Source organism: Hyperolius riggenbachi, chromosome 2, assembly GCF_040937935.1.
Source record: "Hyperolius riggenbachi isolate aHypRig1 chromosome 2, aHypRig1.pri, whole genome shotgun sequence".
Lineage (NCBI taxonomy): Eukaryota > Metazoa > Chordata > Amphibia > Anura > Hyperoliidae > Hyperolius > Hyperolius riggenbachi.
This window is the reverse complement of record NC_090647.1, coordinates 449,226,912-449,239,739: the sequence shown is the minus strand read 5'-3', so window position 1 is coordinate 449,239,739 and position 12,828 is coordinate 449,226,912. Positions and strand designations below refer to the sequence as shown.

At 45.7% G+C, this 12,828-nt stretch overlaps 1 protein-coding gene and 1 long non-coding RNA gene across 2 annotated transcripts in view; one reads left to right on the top strand and one right to left on the bottom strand.

The window, feature by feature from the left end:
- ABHD11 (abhydrolase domain containing 11) overlaps positions 1–5,315 on the bottom strand; it is a 62,613-nt gene extending 57,298 nt beyond the window's left edge. The window contains exon 1 of the mRNA XM_068265759.1: positions 5,149–5,315. The gene's annotated coding sequence lies outside the window, so the exon portion shown is untranslated. The remainder of the gene's footprint in view (positions 1–5,148) is intronic.
- Positions 1–12,828, top strand: part of LOC137544665 (uncharacterized) — a 63,445-nt gene that overhangs the window by 18,629 nt on the left and 31,988 nt on the right. The window lies entirely within an intron of this gene.

The window sequence follows — 12,828 nt, the reverse complement described above, 5'->3', positions numbered from 1 at the left end:
GGAGCGGCGTGAGTGACACTAGAAAGGTAAACAGAGCCCAACAGCACGGCTGTAATTTATGGGCTAGTGCGGAGCGCAGGGGGGATTTAGGGAATATTCAACTAGCAACAGAGGCCGGGCACTATAGCCAGACCCAGCCTCTGTGTATAGATTTAACTCTAAGATCCCCACCTCGGGTTCTCTTTAAACCTCATTTTTTTTTTAAATCATGTAGCTAGCCTAGTGCTAGCTACATGATACCCCCCTCCCTTCCGATTCCCACCCACCCTTCCGATCGCCGCATGCGCCTATGCCCGTGAGGAAATCCCATTCTGAACGGGATTACCTTCAGGGCTTTCCTCGTTGCCATGGTGACAAACGGAATGACGTCATTGACATCGTGACTTCATAGGGAGTCCCGATCCACAGATAGCAAAGTGCTAGCTGTGTGTTTGATAAAAAAATTTTTTCAAATCGGCCCAGCAGGGCCTGAGCGGTGACCTCCGGCGTCTCTGGACAAGCTCAGCTCGTCCAGAACGCTAGGGAGGTTAATAGGGCTTTAAACAAGGTTATTCCATGTATACTTCTATATTATTATTATTGTTGTATACAGTGTTCAGCTGCACCTAGGGATGGACCCCTCACCACAGGGCTGTATTTGGATTTGTTCCTCTTGGACTGGATGACAGTCTCAGAAAAAATGGTCCATATCGCCAATTTGACTATGAGGAGAATAATCTCTGAAAGGTGGGGCACAAGAATTATATGATCAATGTCAAAATGGCAGGCGAGTGTCTCAGATTTTGTAGAGACGGAATCAACTTAGCTTTGTGGTCTTGCCTCAGTGTGGTAACCTGCAGATGGTGCGATCTTGAAGCCTTATGGAGATGGATTCTGAATAACGCCTTGTGAGATGCACTAGGTGTACATATGTGCATAGATTGCATATGACAGGAGGTAACAGTTTTTCTCTTCTTTCTCACCCCTTCTCTCTCACTTTCAGGTTGATTCACCAAGCTGCGCTGCTAAAACAGCACAACTTAAATTGAGTAGTGGGAGTAATAAATCCCGTGCTGCTAACTTGCGCGTGCTTCTTTGAAGCTACGGATGCTCCTTTATTTAATCCCACCCTAAGCCTTGTCGGGTCCAGTGGCTTTGTAGGACGTGATCCCCGCACTTTCATTGGCCCAATTGGCTGCCTGTTCCAATTTAAGTTGTGCTGCTTTACCACAGCTTAGTGAATCAACCTTTTTATCTTTCTGTCTGGACCTCCAGGTCTCTCTACTTTGTGCATCTACATAGCTTAGTTTAGTTAAAAAAAAAGAGTTGGTTAGGATTGTTAAAACACTTGACTTCCTTTCTAATGTCAGATCTGCTTAACCTTCCTAACATTAAGTACAAGCCTGACTCAACCATGAAAAACTAGCTAGGAACGATATGGATGAGTCAGGCTCGTCCAGCAATTAAATGTACTCACCTGCGGCAGCGCTGGCGTGCAATATCTTTTGCTAGCACCTTGCGGCTTCACTGCGAGCGCATTCTCTACGTCTTCTCAACAATTCCCGGCGGTGATCTCCATCATTCCTTGTTCGTCGATTCCTGTCCCTCGGCGATCACATGTCCCCCGATGTGTCCCTGTGATGACGCTGTGTGCACCCCCTGGTGTCGGAGGTACACAGCGTTATCACACCAGGTGGCAAATTCAAATGTTTTGTATTGGATGCAATACAAACATCTGTATTGGATCCAATTAAAAACTTTCTAAGTGTAAAGAAAAAAAAAAGCTATGGGCGGCACTACTACCCATAGCAGAAAACATGTTTTCTTAACAAGTGCTTTTTTATATTGTACCCATGCTTGCGGACAGCTTGCAAGACCGCAATGGTCCGCAAAAATGCTTACAATATAAAAAAACGCTTAAAATAATTTTACCTCTTTTGGTACACAAATCCTGTATAAATTGAACATTGGGGGCTTAAAGGAGAACTTTAGTGAGAGGTATATGGAGGCTGCCAATATTTATTTCCTTTTAAGCAATACTAGCTGCCTGGTTATCCTGCTGATCCTCTGCCTCTAATACTTTTAGCCATAAGCCCTGAACAAGCATGCAGCAGATCAGGTGTTTCTGACATTTTTGTCAGATCTGACAAGATTAGCTGCATGCTTGTTTCTGCTGTGATTCAGCCACTACTTTAGCCAAATAGATCAGCAGGGCTGTCAGGAAACTGATATTTCTTAAAAGGAAATAAATATGGCAGCCTCCATATACCTCTCACTAAAGTTCTCCTTTAAAGGGGAACTTCAGCCTAAACATGCATACTGTCATTAAAGCGGAATATAACCCTGCATTTCAACTTTGCTCTAAAACATTATTTACAGTATATTATATGCAACCAGCATTTTTTTTTTTACTAGACCAGCATTGGAAGGGTTACACAGGGCTTTAAAGTCCCTAGAGATTTCTGCAACCGAATCCGAACTTGAGTTAGATACTTTTTGTTTACAAATATGTGTTTATTATGACTCATCTCTCTCACTGAGAAGGAGCTTGGAGGACAGCCAAAGAGATGTATCTATTGATAAACAGTTACACACTAACTAAATAGAATGTAACCATCTGAATGTCTGCACGGAACTTAAAACCTCTGTGTTTAACCCTTCCAATGCTGGTCTAGTAAAAAAAAAATGCTTTTTGCATATAATATGCTGTAAATAATGTTTTAGAGCAAAGTTGAAATGCAGGGTTATATTCCGCTTTAAGTTACATTAGTTACGTTAATTAAAATAGATAGGTAATATAATCTCTTACCCAACCTGTTTAAAAAGAACAGGCAAATGTTTGTGATTCATGGGGGCTGCCATCTTTGTCATGGGGCAGCCATCTTTTTGGTTGAAAGGAGGTGACAGGGAGCATGAGACACAGTTCCAACTGTCCTGTGTCCTGATTACCCCACCCAGCTGCACACACTAGACTTCAAATCTTAAATTCAAAATGTAAAAAAAAAGAAGATTGCACCAAAACAGGAAAACGAGAACAACAACATCAGAAATTCTATCATGCTTTGCACAGCATCAGGGGAAAAATGCCCAGGCAGGTTTCTTCTGTGCAGCTAAAAATGAGGCTTGGGTAAGAAAAACAAAGTTCTGATGCTGTGGGGCCATATGCAATTCATTTTTTCACCTGAGTTATCTCCTAGGAGATCATTTTCATCTTCTCTGTAAACAAAATTTTTCAGCATTTAACAATAGAAAAAGTATCCAAAAGTTGGTGAAAAAAGTACTATCAAATTTATTTTGAGTATTTTCTTGCTTGCCGGAGACTTAAAAGGCATTTTATGACAAGTTGTAAAGATATCTCCTAGGAGAAAACTCAGGAGAAAAAATGAATTGCATATGGGCCCAAGCCTTTTCAGTGCTGCTGAGTAGATTTTTATTCTGGCGGATCACTTTAAAGAGAACCTGAATTGAAAATAAAAAGTCAAAATAATCATACTCAGGTCGTACTTACCTCCCGTGTAATCTACTCCTCAATCTCTTTCTCCTTTCCCTTGTCCTGTTTGTCCACTGTGCTCAATGGAATTCTCTGTCCTCCAGTTTAAAGATGGCCGTTACCCCATAACGGCTTCCTGGTCAGCACACTGTTCAACTGTAATATCACCCACTTGAACCATAGGGAAACATGGACATTACCTTGCACATTCAGTTGTAATTGACAGCTGCTAATATATAACTGTCAGCAACTGGTATATTTCAGTTCTGACAAAATCTTGTCAGAACTGGAAGGGATCACTGTAATGGTGAGCCTCTGAGAGGAACTGTTGGCGAGGTAAGTATGTAATATTATTTTGTATCTACATCATGTGTTTATTTTAAATAATTTTACTCGCTTCAGGTTCCCTTTAAGTGCAGCTATTTTTTTCTTTAATGTTTGGTGAGTATAAAGTAACCATATCTTTACTTTGACTTAAGCAAGATGAATTCAGGTCTAATTTATGAATATGATATCAGGACTTTTCCATTTCTACACATGCCTGTTTTTGAGAATGCAAAATTATTTTATCTAAACTACATTTAATGCATGGATAGGTATTAAATAAATGTCTTGCCTGGACTGTCCTCTAGAGGGTGGAATTTACATAAATATGTTTCACCCTTGCATAGAGGCCCAGTGCTCTCACTTTGTACCATTCCTCTGTGTGCCACTTCTGATGCATTTCTCATTCATTCCTGTTTACACATCCTCCTGGATTGTTGCATAAATAGGAAGAAGACAGACTGCAATGCTCACCATCCATAAACCATACTATCTGCACATATGCCTCATAGGACTACAGCTGGCTGCACAGAATGTGGAAGTGATGGACCAATGCAATAGATGAAATAACCAGAACACTCTACTACAGCAACAGTAACATCATAATTGATATGTTGGAGAAACTAGGTCCTTTGTTTTATGAAGGTAGAAAAGATGATCAACACAACAGTCGTGCTAGCGAAGTCAGCAAGTTTTAAAGAGACACTGAAGCGAAAAAAAACTATGATATTATGATTTGTATGTGTAGTACAGCTAAGAAATAAAACATTAAGTTTAGATACATCAGTCTAATTCAGGCATGGGCAAACTTGGCCCTCCAGCTGTTGAGGAACTACAAGTCCCACAATGCATTGCAGGAGTCTGACAGCCACAGTCATGACTCATAAAGGCAAATGCATTGTGGGAATTGTAGTTCATTAACAGCTGGAGGGCCAAGTTTGCACATGCCTGGTCTAATTGTTTCCAGTACAGGAAGAGTTAAGATACTCCAGTTGTTATCTCTATACAAAAAAGCCATTATCTCTACGACTTTCAAAGTCGTGGAGAGGGCTGTTTTCTAACTTTTATTATCTCAACTGTTAGTTAACTATATACTTTTCCTCTGGCAGAGGAGAGGTCATTAGTTCACAGACTGCTCTGAAAGAATCATTTTGAATGCTGAGTGTTGTGTAATCTGCACAAATTAGAGAATGATGCAATGTTAGAAAAAACTCTATATACCTGAAAATAAAAATATGAGAATATTTTATTTGCTGCTAATCTTCTAGTAATTATTCATAGTACACAACCAATTCATTATATCATATATTTTTTTTTCGCTTCAGTGTCTCTTTAAAATAATTCAGCAATATCACCTTCTGTGTTCCTAGGGCTGAAGTTTCCATGGGGGCAGCTGATCAATTGCCCAGAGTCCCAGGCTTCTTAATGGCCCCACATCAGGGGGTTGTGGAAGTTGTACCTTTAACCAGACCCCTGTTTCAGATGAGGGTGCTCCATCTCTAATCCCAACAAAGGGGCCAGCAAGGAAGTGGGAAAAGTCTAGAAATGTATGGGTCCCCTCCGGGAATACATGTAAACAGGGAGCCACAGTAATTTGGTTGCTAGGGAAAGTCACTAGTAGAGCATCAGTTAAATTACCGATATTCTTCTACTGGACAATGGATAATACCATAGTAGAGTATGGGTGATTTTTACTGATATTTTACTATTGTTAAACCAGCCCCATTCTTACTTGAGCCCTCCCTCTAGTGATGCCTTAGGGCCGTTTCGGAAGCAGGAAATTTCGGCGCATGAGGCAGGTGGACAAAAAGGGCGCCTCCATTGACTCCCATATTAAATATCGTTTAAAAGGCGCCGAACAGGAAAAAAGGGCGCCTGTGATAATTTATGTTTTCAAACTGCATCTGTGATAATTAATGTTTCCCAACTTCGCCGGCGGCCAGTAACGTTTACACATAAAATAATACTTATTTATAGTTTTGACTTAAATCGTAATGTGGTATTTAAATAATCACTTTTCATAAATCATTATTTTCAACATATAAAGCCGTCAACAAATAAATCGTAATATACTTTTTTTTTTTTTATTAACACTCTGTAAAACATTATTATCCACCAAATAAACTGCGCAACAACAAAATCATAATATATCGTTTTTCACACTTAATACTTATAAAACACTATTATCCATCTGATAAACCGAGCAAATAGCTAAATCTGATGAATAATGGTTACAAACATACTAAACATCGTATTTAACTAAAAGGTTATTTAAAATATCATCACTTACTTTTTGTCAAACATTATTATCCACATAATCAAGCGATCAGTAAGTAAATTATTATTCATACAATAAAGTGATCACTAAGCGGAGATTTAGGGTTAGGCACCACCAGGGGGGATTTAGGGTTGGGCACCACCAGGGGGGGTCTTAGGGTTAGGCACCTCCAGGGGGGGGGTCTTAGGGTTAGGCACCACCAGGGGAGTCTTATGCTGGGGATACACGGTACATTTCTGTACCGTGTATCGAGCAGCTGATCCGGCCAGCTGATAATATTCAGCTGGTCCGATCACGCTGCTCGACCCCTGCCCGCTTGATCCCCGGCGGCGGACAATGGCAGGGAATCGAGCAGCTGATAAGGAGCGCCGGCGGGGATGAGCGGTAATCGATCTGCGCGGCAGGGGTCGATCCGGCGGCTAATCGGCCGCTGGATCGACCCGTGTATTCCCAGCATTAGGGTTAGGCACCACCAGGGGGGTCTTAGGGTTAGGCACCACCAGGGAGGGTCTTAGGGTTTGGTACCACCAGGGGAGTCTTAAGGTTAGGCACCACCAGGGGGGGTCTTAAGGTTAGGCACCACCAGAGGGATCTTAGAGTTAGGTACCACCAGGGGGGGGGGGGGGGTGTAAGGGATAGGCAGAGGGAGGGTTCTGTGTGAGAATAAGGTTAGGTTTAGTTGTAGTAAAAAGTTAGTAATATTTACTAATGTTTTAGTACAGTTATTATGAACATACTTATATTTTTTTATGATTTGATTTTTTGAAATATGTGAATTAAGTTTTAATCTGTACTAAATGACTTTTTAAAGGTTTATCAATTTTATAATAAAAATTGTTACAAAATATCGTTTAGAAACTTTATAGTGGTAAAAAAAGTAAAGATATGTTTTTGGATCCTGATCTGGTTAAATCATAAAAAAATAATAATAATAAACAGTACTTAAACATCGTTTATGTAAAATCCGTTTTAAATCATAATAATTATAATCATCATTGTGAATATACAAATGTTATTGTAATTTTCCGTCTATAATTACAGAGAATAGCGTTTTACCAATACAACATTTCATAGACATTATTTAATGATTTGAATTTGTAAAACATTATTAAAAAAGAAATATTAAAATATTATTGTTTTATAAACGATATTTCAGATTAACATTTACACCAGGCGCCCTTTTTGCATGTACGCCCTTTTTGCATGTACACCCTTTTCCCACTGCACGCAGATTCTGGATGCAAAAAAACTGACTCCAATGAATGCCTATGGGAATTCTGAAACAGAAAAATCGCGTTTAGTGGAAACAGGCCCATAGGCATTCATTGGAGTAAGTTTTCTGCATCCAGAATCCGTGTGAAGTGGAAATAGGCCCTTAGGCCTCATTTACACTTAATCAGTTGCTCTCAGTTATAACTGAAAGGACAACTGATTTTCAAAGTAATACCCATGTTTTCCTATGGCACAGTTCACACTTAACGTGTTTTAACTGAAATATTTTTCACAATGCACTGCTATGGAGAAGAAGAAAAAAACACGTTCTAAGGGTTTGTTTACACTAGAGGCGTTTTTTGAATTTAAGCGCAGGCGATTTGTACAAATCGCCCTAAAAGCGCTTACACTATGCTTTCCAATGAGATAGTTCTCATTGGGGCATTCCGTTTGCTTGCCACTGACAAAAGCGCTGTGTGCACCATTTTCAGGAAGGTATAGGGAAATCGCAAAGTGCTTGAAAAAGTGCTTTGTATAGCGATTTCCCCAGCGCTTTAATAAATAAATACATTATTCATTCCTGGGGGCAAAGTAATTACTTCCTGACTGACCTCAGGAAGTGATTTAAATAATTGCTCTGCTAAAGCACCTATAAAAAGCGCTTATAACACGCAGAGCAGAGAAATTTGCAAAAAAAAAATAATAATCACTCGGCGCGGGTGAGAGTGCGAGCGCAACACAATGTGAACGAGGCCTAACTGATTAAGTGTAAATGGGGCCTAACCCTAACAGAATTTACTGCTGCAATGTCCACCGGTATCTGCACCGCCTTCAATGATAAAAACCCCTCCACTGATATCGGCACCACTTAATTACGAAATTTATCAGAAACTGCTGGTGCTCAAATTCCCCCATTTTACCATGTTCACTGCTGGCACCCAAATTACCCCCAGGTGCTGCTACAGCCACAATTAAGGTCTATGCGAAGCCCATTTTACCAATTCCCCCCAGACACCCAAATTATCTGCTTCGCCCTCCGTTCCTGTCCTGTTCATCTCTCTAATCAACTCTGAAGGCTGGTGCACACCAGAGCGGTTTTGAAGCGTTTTTTAAAACGTTTGCAGGGGGAAAACCGCTAATGAAAGTGAATGGGATGGTGCACACCAGAGTGGTTCGTTCTTTCCACATACGCAAACTCGGAGGCTGCAGCATTTTTTAGATTTCTGAGGCGTTTCTGCCTCAATGTTAAAGTATAGGAAAGTGGAAAACCGCTCTGAAAAACACTAGAGCAGAGCGGTTTTCCAGGCGTTTTTGTTACAGTAGCTGTTCAGTAACAACTTTACTGTAACAATATATGACATCTGCTACACAAAAACGCTCCAGAAAACGCTAGGCATGTTTAGAAAACATGCCTAGAATCGCTCTGAAATCTGCTTCAAAAACCTCTAGCGTTTTGCAGATCTGCTGGAGGTTTTTGGTGTGCACTGGGCCTGAATTGGAATGGGGTCATGGGAGAGGCATTATGGCTGCACTTGTTCCACGCAGACATGATGGCTGCATTGTTAAGGTGCGTACACAGGCACTACTGTAATGAACGATGGGTCCGTTAGACCCTCCCATTGGGCGGGCGTTCTGCCGACAGTAGTGCGTGTGCACAGTCTGTCGGCAGACTGATAAGGCTGTTTCTGAATGATCCGCTCAGCGGATTGCTACAGGTTTTCTTTAAAGTACACCTGAAGTGTTTAAAAAAAGAAGTCTCTGGATGGTGGAAAGGCTTTCCAGATCCTCGTACAGACCACCGTTCCAGAGAGGGATCTCTCTAAACCTATGTGAGTCGTTACAGTTGAATAGACTTCTGGATGCGTTTCCAGCTGTGGATGAGCGCATCCAAACCGGGCATGCATGAGTAAGGCGCATGCATGCTGAACAGAATGGAGCTGTGCATAGCTTTTTTCCTCTGTGCACAAGCGCTTCATTCTACTGGGCATGCACAGACCTTAATTGCGCAAGTTCAGTACTGATGCACTCATTCACAGCCGTGAGTGCAGCCGGAAGAGGGACCCATTGCTGGAACGATGGGCTGTGAGGCTAGTTTTTACTCAGCCACGATCTAATCGATCCTCTGCTCCTCCATCTTGGTCTGGTACACCGGCGCCACCGTCAACGACAGACACAAACTACAGAGGGTCATCAGGTCGGCAGAGAGGGTTATTGGGAGCCCCCTCCCCTCACTTGACATCCTATATAACACCAGACTGCACGCTAGAGCATTGCAGATTGCCAACCACCCCTCCCACCCGGGTCATCGCTTTTTCAGCCTGCTCCCACTGGGCCGGAGACTGTGGGCAGGGCCGGCCCGCTCATGAGGCGGGGTGAAACTTTTGCCTCAGGCGGCAAAATTCCAGGGACGGCACCCGCCCGTCCGTGGGTGCGGGGAGCCGGTCGCCGAGCTGGAGGGGTAGCTGGCAGGACGGGGGTATTGGGCCTAGCGGCGGGGAGGGGGGTCGGACCCCCCCCTCCCTCGCCTGGGTCCCCCGTGCTCCGCTCCCCTCCAGCCTTAAATACAAGCAGCCGCTATGTGTAAGAGGCACGGGCGGGTAGGACTCACCTCTTCCTCGTTCCAAGCGTGCGCTCCACTGACGTCACTTCCTGCAGCGTTGCACCGGGGGGGGGGGGGGAGTGGCGGCGGAATTTTTTTTTTTGCCTCAGGCGGCAAATAGTCTAGGGCTGGCCCTGACTGTGGGCCATACCTACCAGAACTGCTAGGCACAGGAACTCGTTCTTCCCCTTAGCTGTCAGCCTATCACCTTAAAGTGGCACTTAAGTCAACAAAAAAAAAAGAGTTTTACTCACCTGGGGCTTCCCTCAGCTCCCTGCAGGCTGCAGCTGATCGGTGCCCACGTAGAGTCGCTCCGATCCTCCTGGACCCGCCGGCGGCCACTTCCGGTTTCGCCTTCCTTGCCGCAATAGCAGTATAGGGAGTGCTATTGTAGCTGGGAACGCAAAGAATCACTCGCGTTCCCAGCCTGACGGCCGGTGACGGCGAAACCGAAAGTGGCCGCCAGCGGGTCCAGGAGGATCGGAGCGACTCTACGTGGGCACCGATCAGCTGCAGGGGGCTGAGGCCCCAGGTGAGTAAAACTCATTTTTTTTTAGTTGACTTAAGGTTCACTTTAAGCTGAGGTGGATGCTGTCCTAGGCTGTCTCACATGCCCTCAAGACCAGGTCTGTTCAGTCCTTCCCTCTTCCTGCAATGGTAGTTCCTGAACTGTACAGTTTTCCTCCTGTACATTGCTGCTCTCAGCTTGGTAACTGCACTCTGTATGCCTGTATGTATGTATGCATGTATGTATGTATGTACTCTACTTTGAGCTATGTTTTTTGTGCCAAAACCAATTCCGGGCATGATCCAGTCATGCTTGGCGAAATAAAAGTGATTTTGATTCTGAACTATGTGGAACATCGTACCACAGGAAGTAGTTATGGCAAATTCTGTATTTGAATTTAACGCATTTAAAGGAAACCTGAGATGAAGAAAAATAAGTTTTATACATACCTGGACTTCCTCCAGCCCCCTCCACAGCGATCGCTCCCATGCTGTTTTCCTCCGCCTCCTCCTTCCCCCGTAAGTTTGGCCATTCGAATCGCCAGGGGCGTCGCTAGCCCTGTTTTGGGGGGGCACGTGCCCCCAATCTATCCTGGGGTGCCACGGATCTCCGCCCGGCCCCCTCTGGCAGCGGCCTGCTCCAGCCGCCGCCACGTCACTCAGACCTCAGGATCAGGCGGCGAGCCGGCGACCAATCGTGCGGGTGCTAGGACCCAGCGCCCGCACTGATATGCGGAAGTGACATCACTTCCGCATATCGAGCGGGTGCGTCCAGCGCCCGCTCTTACTGGTCGGGTCGCCGCTAATCCTGAGGTCTGCTACAAGGTAAGGGGGGTGGGGGGAGCAGCGGCGGCGGCGGGGGGGCCTCCCTGGCACTCACTCACTCCCTAAAGGGGCTCCCTGGCACTCACTCCCTAAAGGGGCTCCCTGGCACTCACTCACTCCCTAAAGGGGCTCCCTGGCAATCACTCACTCCCTAAAGCGGCTCCCCTGGCACTCACTTACTCCCTAAAGGGGCTCCCCCTGGCACTCACTCACTCCCTAAAAGGGCTCCCTGGCACTCACTCCCTAAAGGGGCTCCCCCTGGCACTCACTCACTCCCTAAAGGGGCTCCCCCTGGCACTCACTCACTCCCTAAAGGGGCTCCCCCTGGCACTCACTCCCTAAAGGGGCTCCCTGGCACTCACTCACTCCCTAAAGGGGCTCCCTGGCACTCACTCACTCCTTAAAGGGGCTCCCTGGCACTCACTCACTCCCTAAAGGGGCTCCCTGGCACTCACTCACTCCCTAAAGGGGCTCCCTGGCACTCACTCACTCCCTAAAGGGGCTCCCTGGCACTCACTCACTCCCTAAAGGGGCTCCCTGGCACTTACTCACTCCCTAAAGGGGCTCCCTGGCACTCACTCACTCCCTAAAGGGGCTCCCTGGCACTCACTCACTCCCTAAAGGGGCTCCCCCTGGCACTCACTCACTCCCTAAAGGGGCTCCCTGGCACTCACTCACTCCCTAAAGGGGCTCCCTGGCACTCACTCACTCCCTAAAGGGGCTCCCTGGCACTCACTCACTCCCTAAAGGGGCTCCCCCTGGCACTCACTCACTCCCTAAAGGGGCTCCCCCTGGCACTCACTCACTCACTCCCTAAAGGGGCTCCCTGGCACTCACTCACTCCCTAAAGGAGCTCCCTGGCACTCACTCACTCCCTAAAGGGGCTCCCCCTGGCACTCACTCCCTAAAGGGGCTCCCTGGCACTCACTGACTCCCTAAAGGGCCTCCCTGTCACTCACTCACTCACTCCCTAAAGGCCCTTCCTGTCACTCACTCACTCACTCACTCCCTAAAGGGCCTCCCTGTCACTCACTCACTCACTCACTCCCTAAAGGTCCTCCCTGTCACTCACTCACTCCCTAAAGGGGCTCCCTGGCACTCACTCACTACCTAAAGGTCCTCCCTGTCACTCACTCACTGCCTGAAGGGGTTCCCTGGCACTCACTGACTGCCTGAAGGGGCTCCCTGGCACTCACTCACTGCCTGAAGGGGCTCCCTGGCACTCACTCACTGCCTGAAGGGGCTCCCTGGCACTCACTCACTGCCTGAAGGGGCTCCCTGGCACTCACTCACTGCCTGAAGGGGCTCCCTGGCACTCACTCACTGCCTGAATGGGCTCCCTGGCACTCACTCACTGCCTAAAGGGGCTCCCTGTCACTCACTATCGGAGTCCCTGTCACTCACTACCTAAATGGAGGCGCCTGTCACTCACTAGCTAACCTGGGGGTCCCTGTCACTCACTACCTAACGTGGGGGATACCATATTAAGGGGGGATTCTGCCTATTTATGTGAAATGCTGTCTATTTATGTGCCTCATGACTGCTGAATTTGTCTTGTTGGGAGCCTTATGATTTGTTGGGGGCCTCAAGATTGCTGAATTTGTCTTGTTGGGG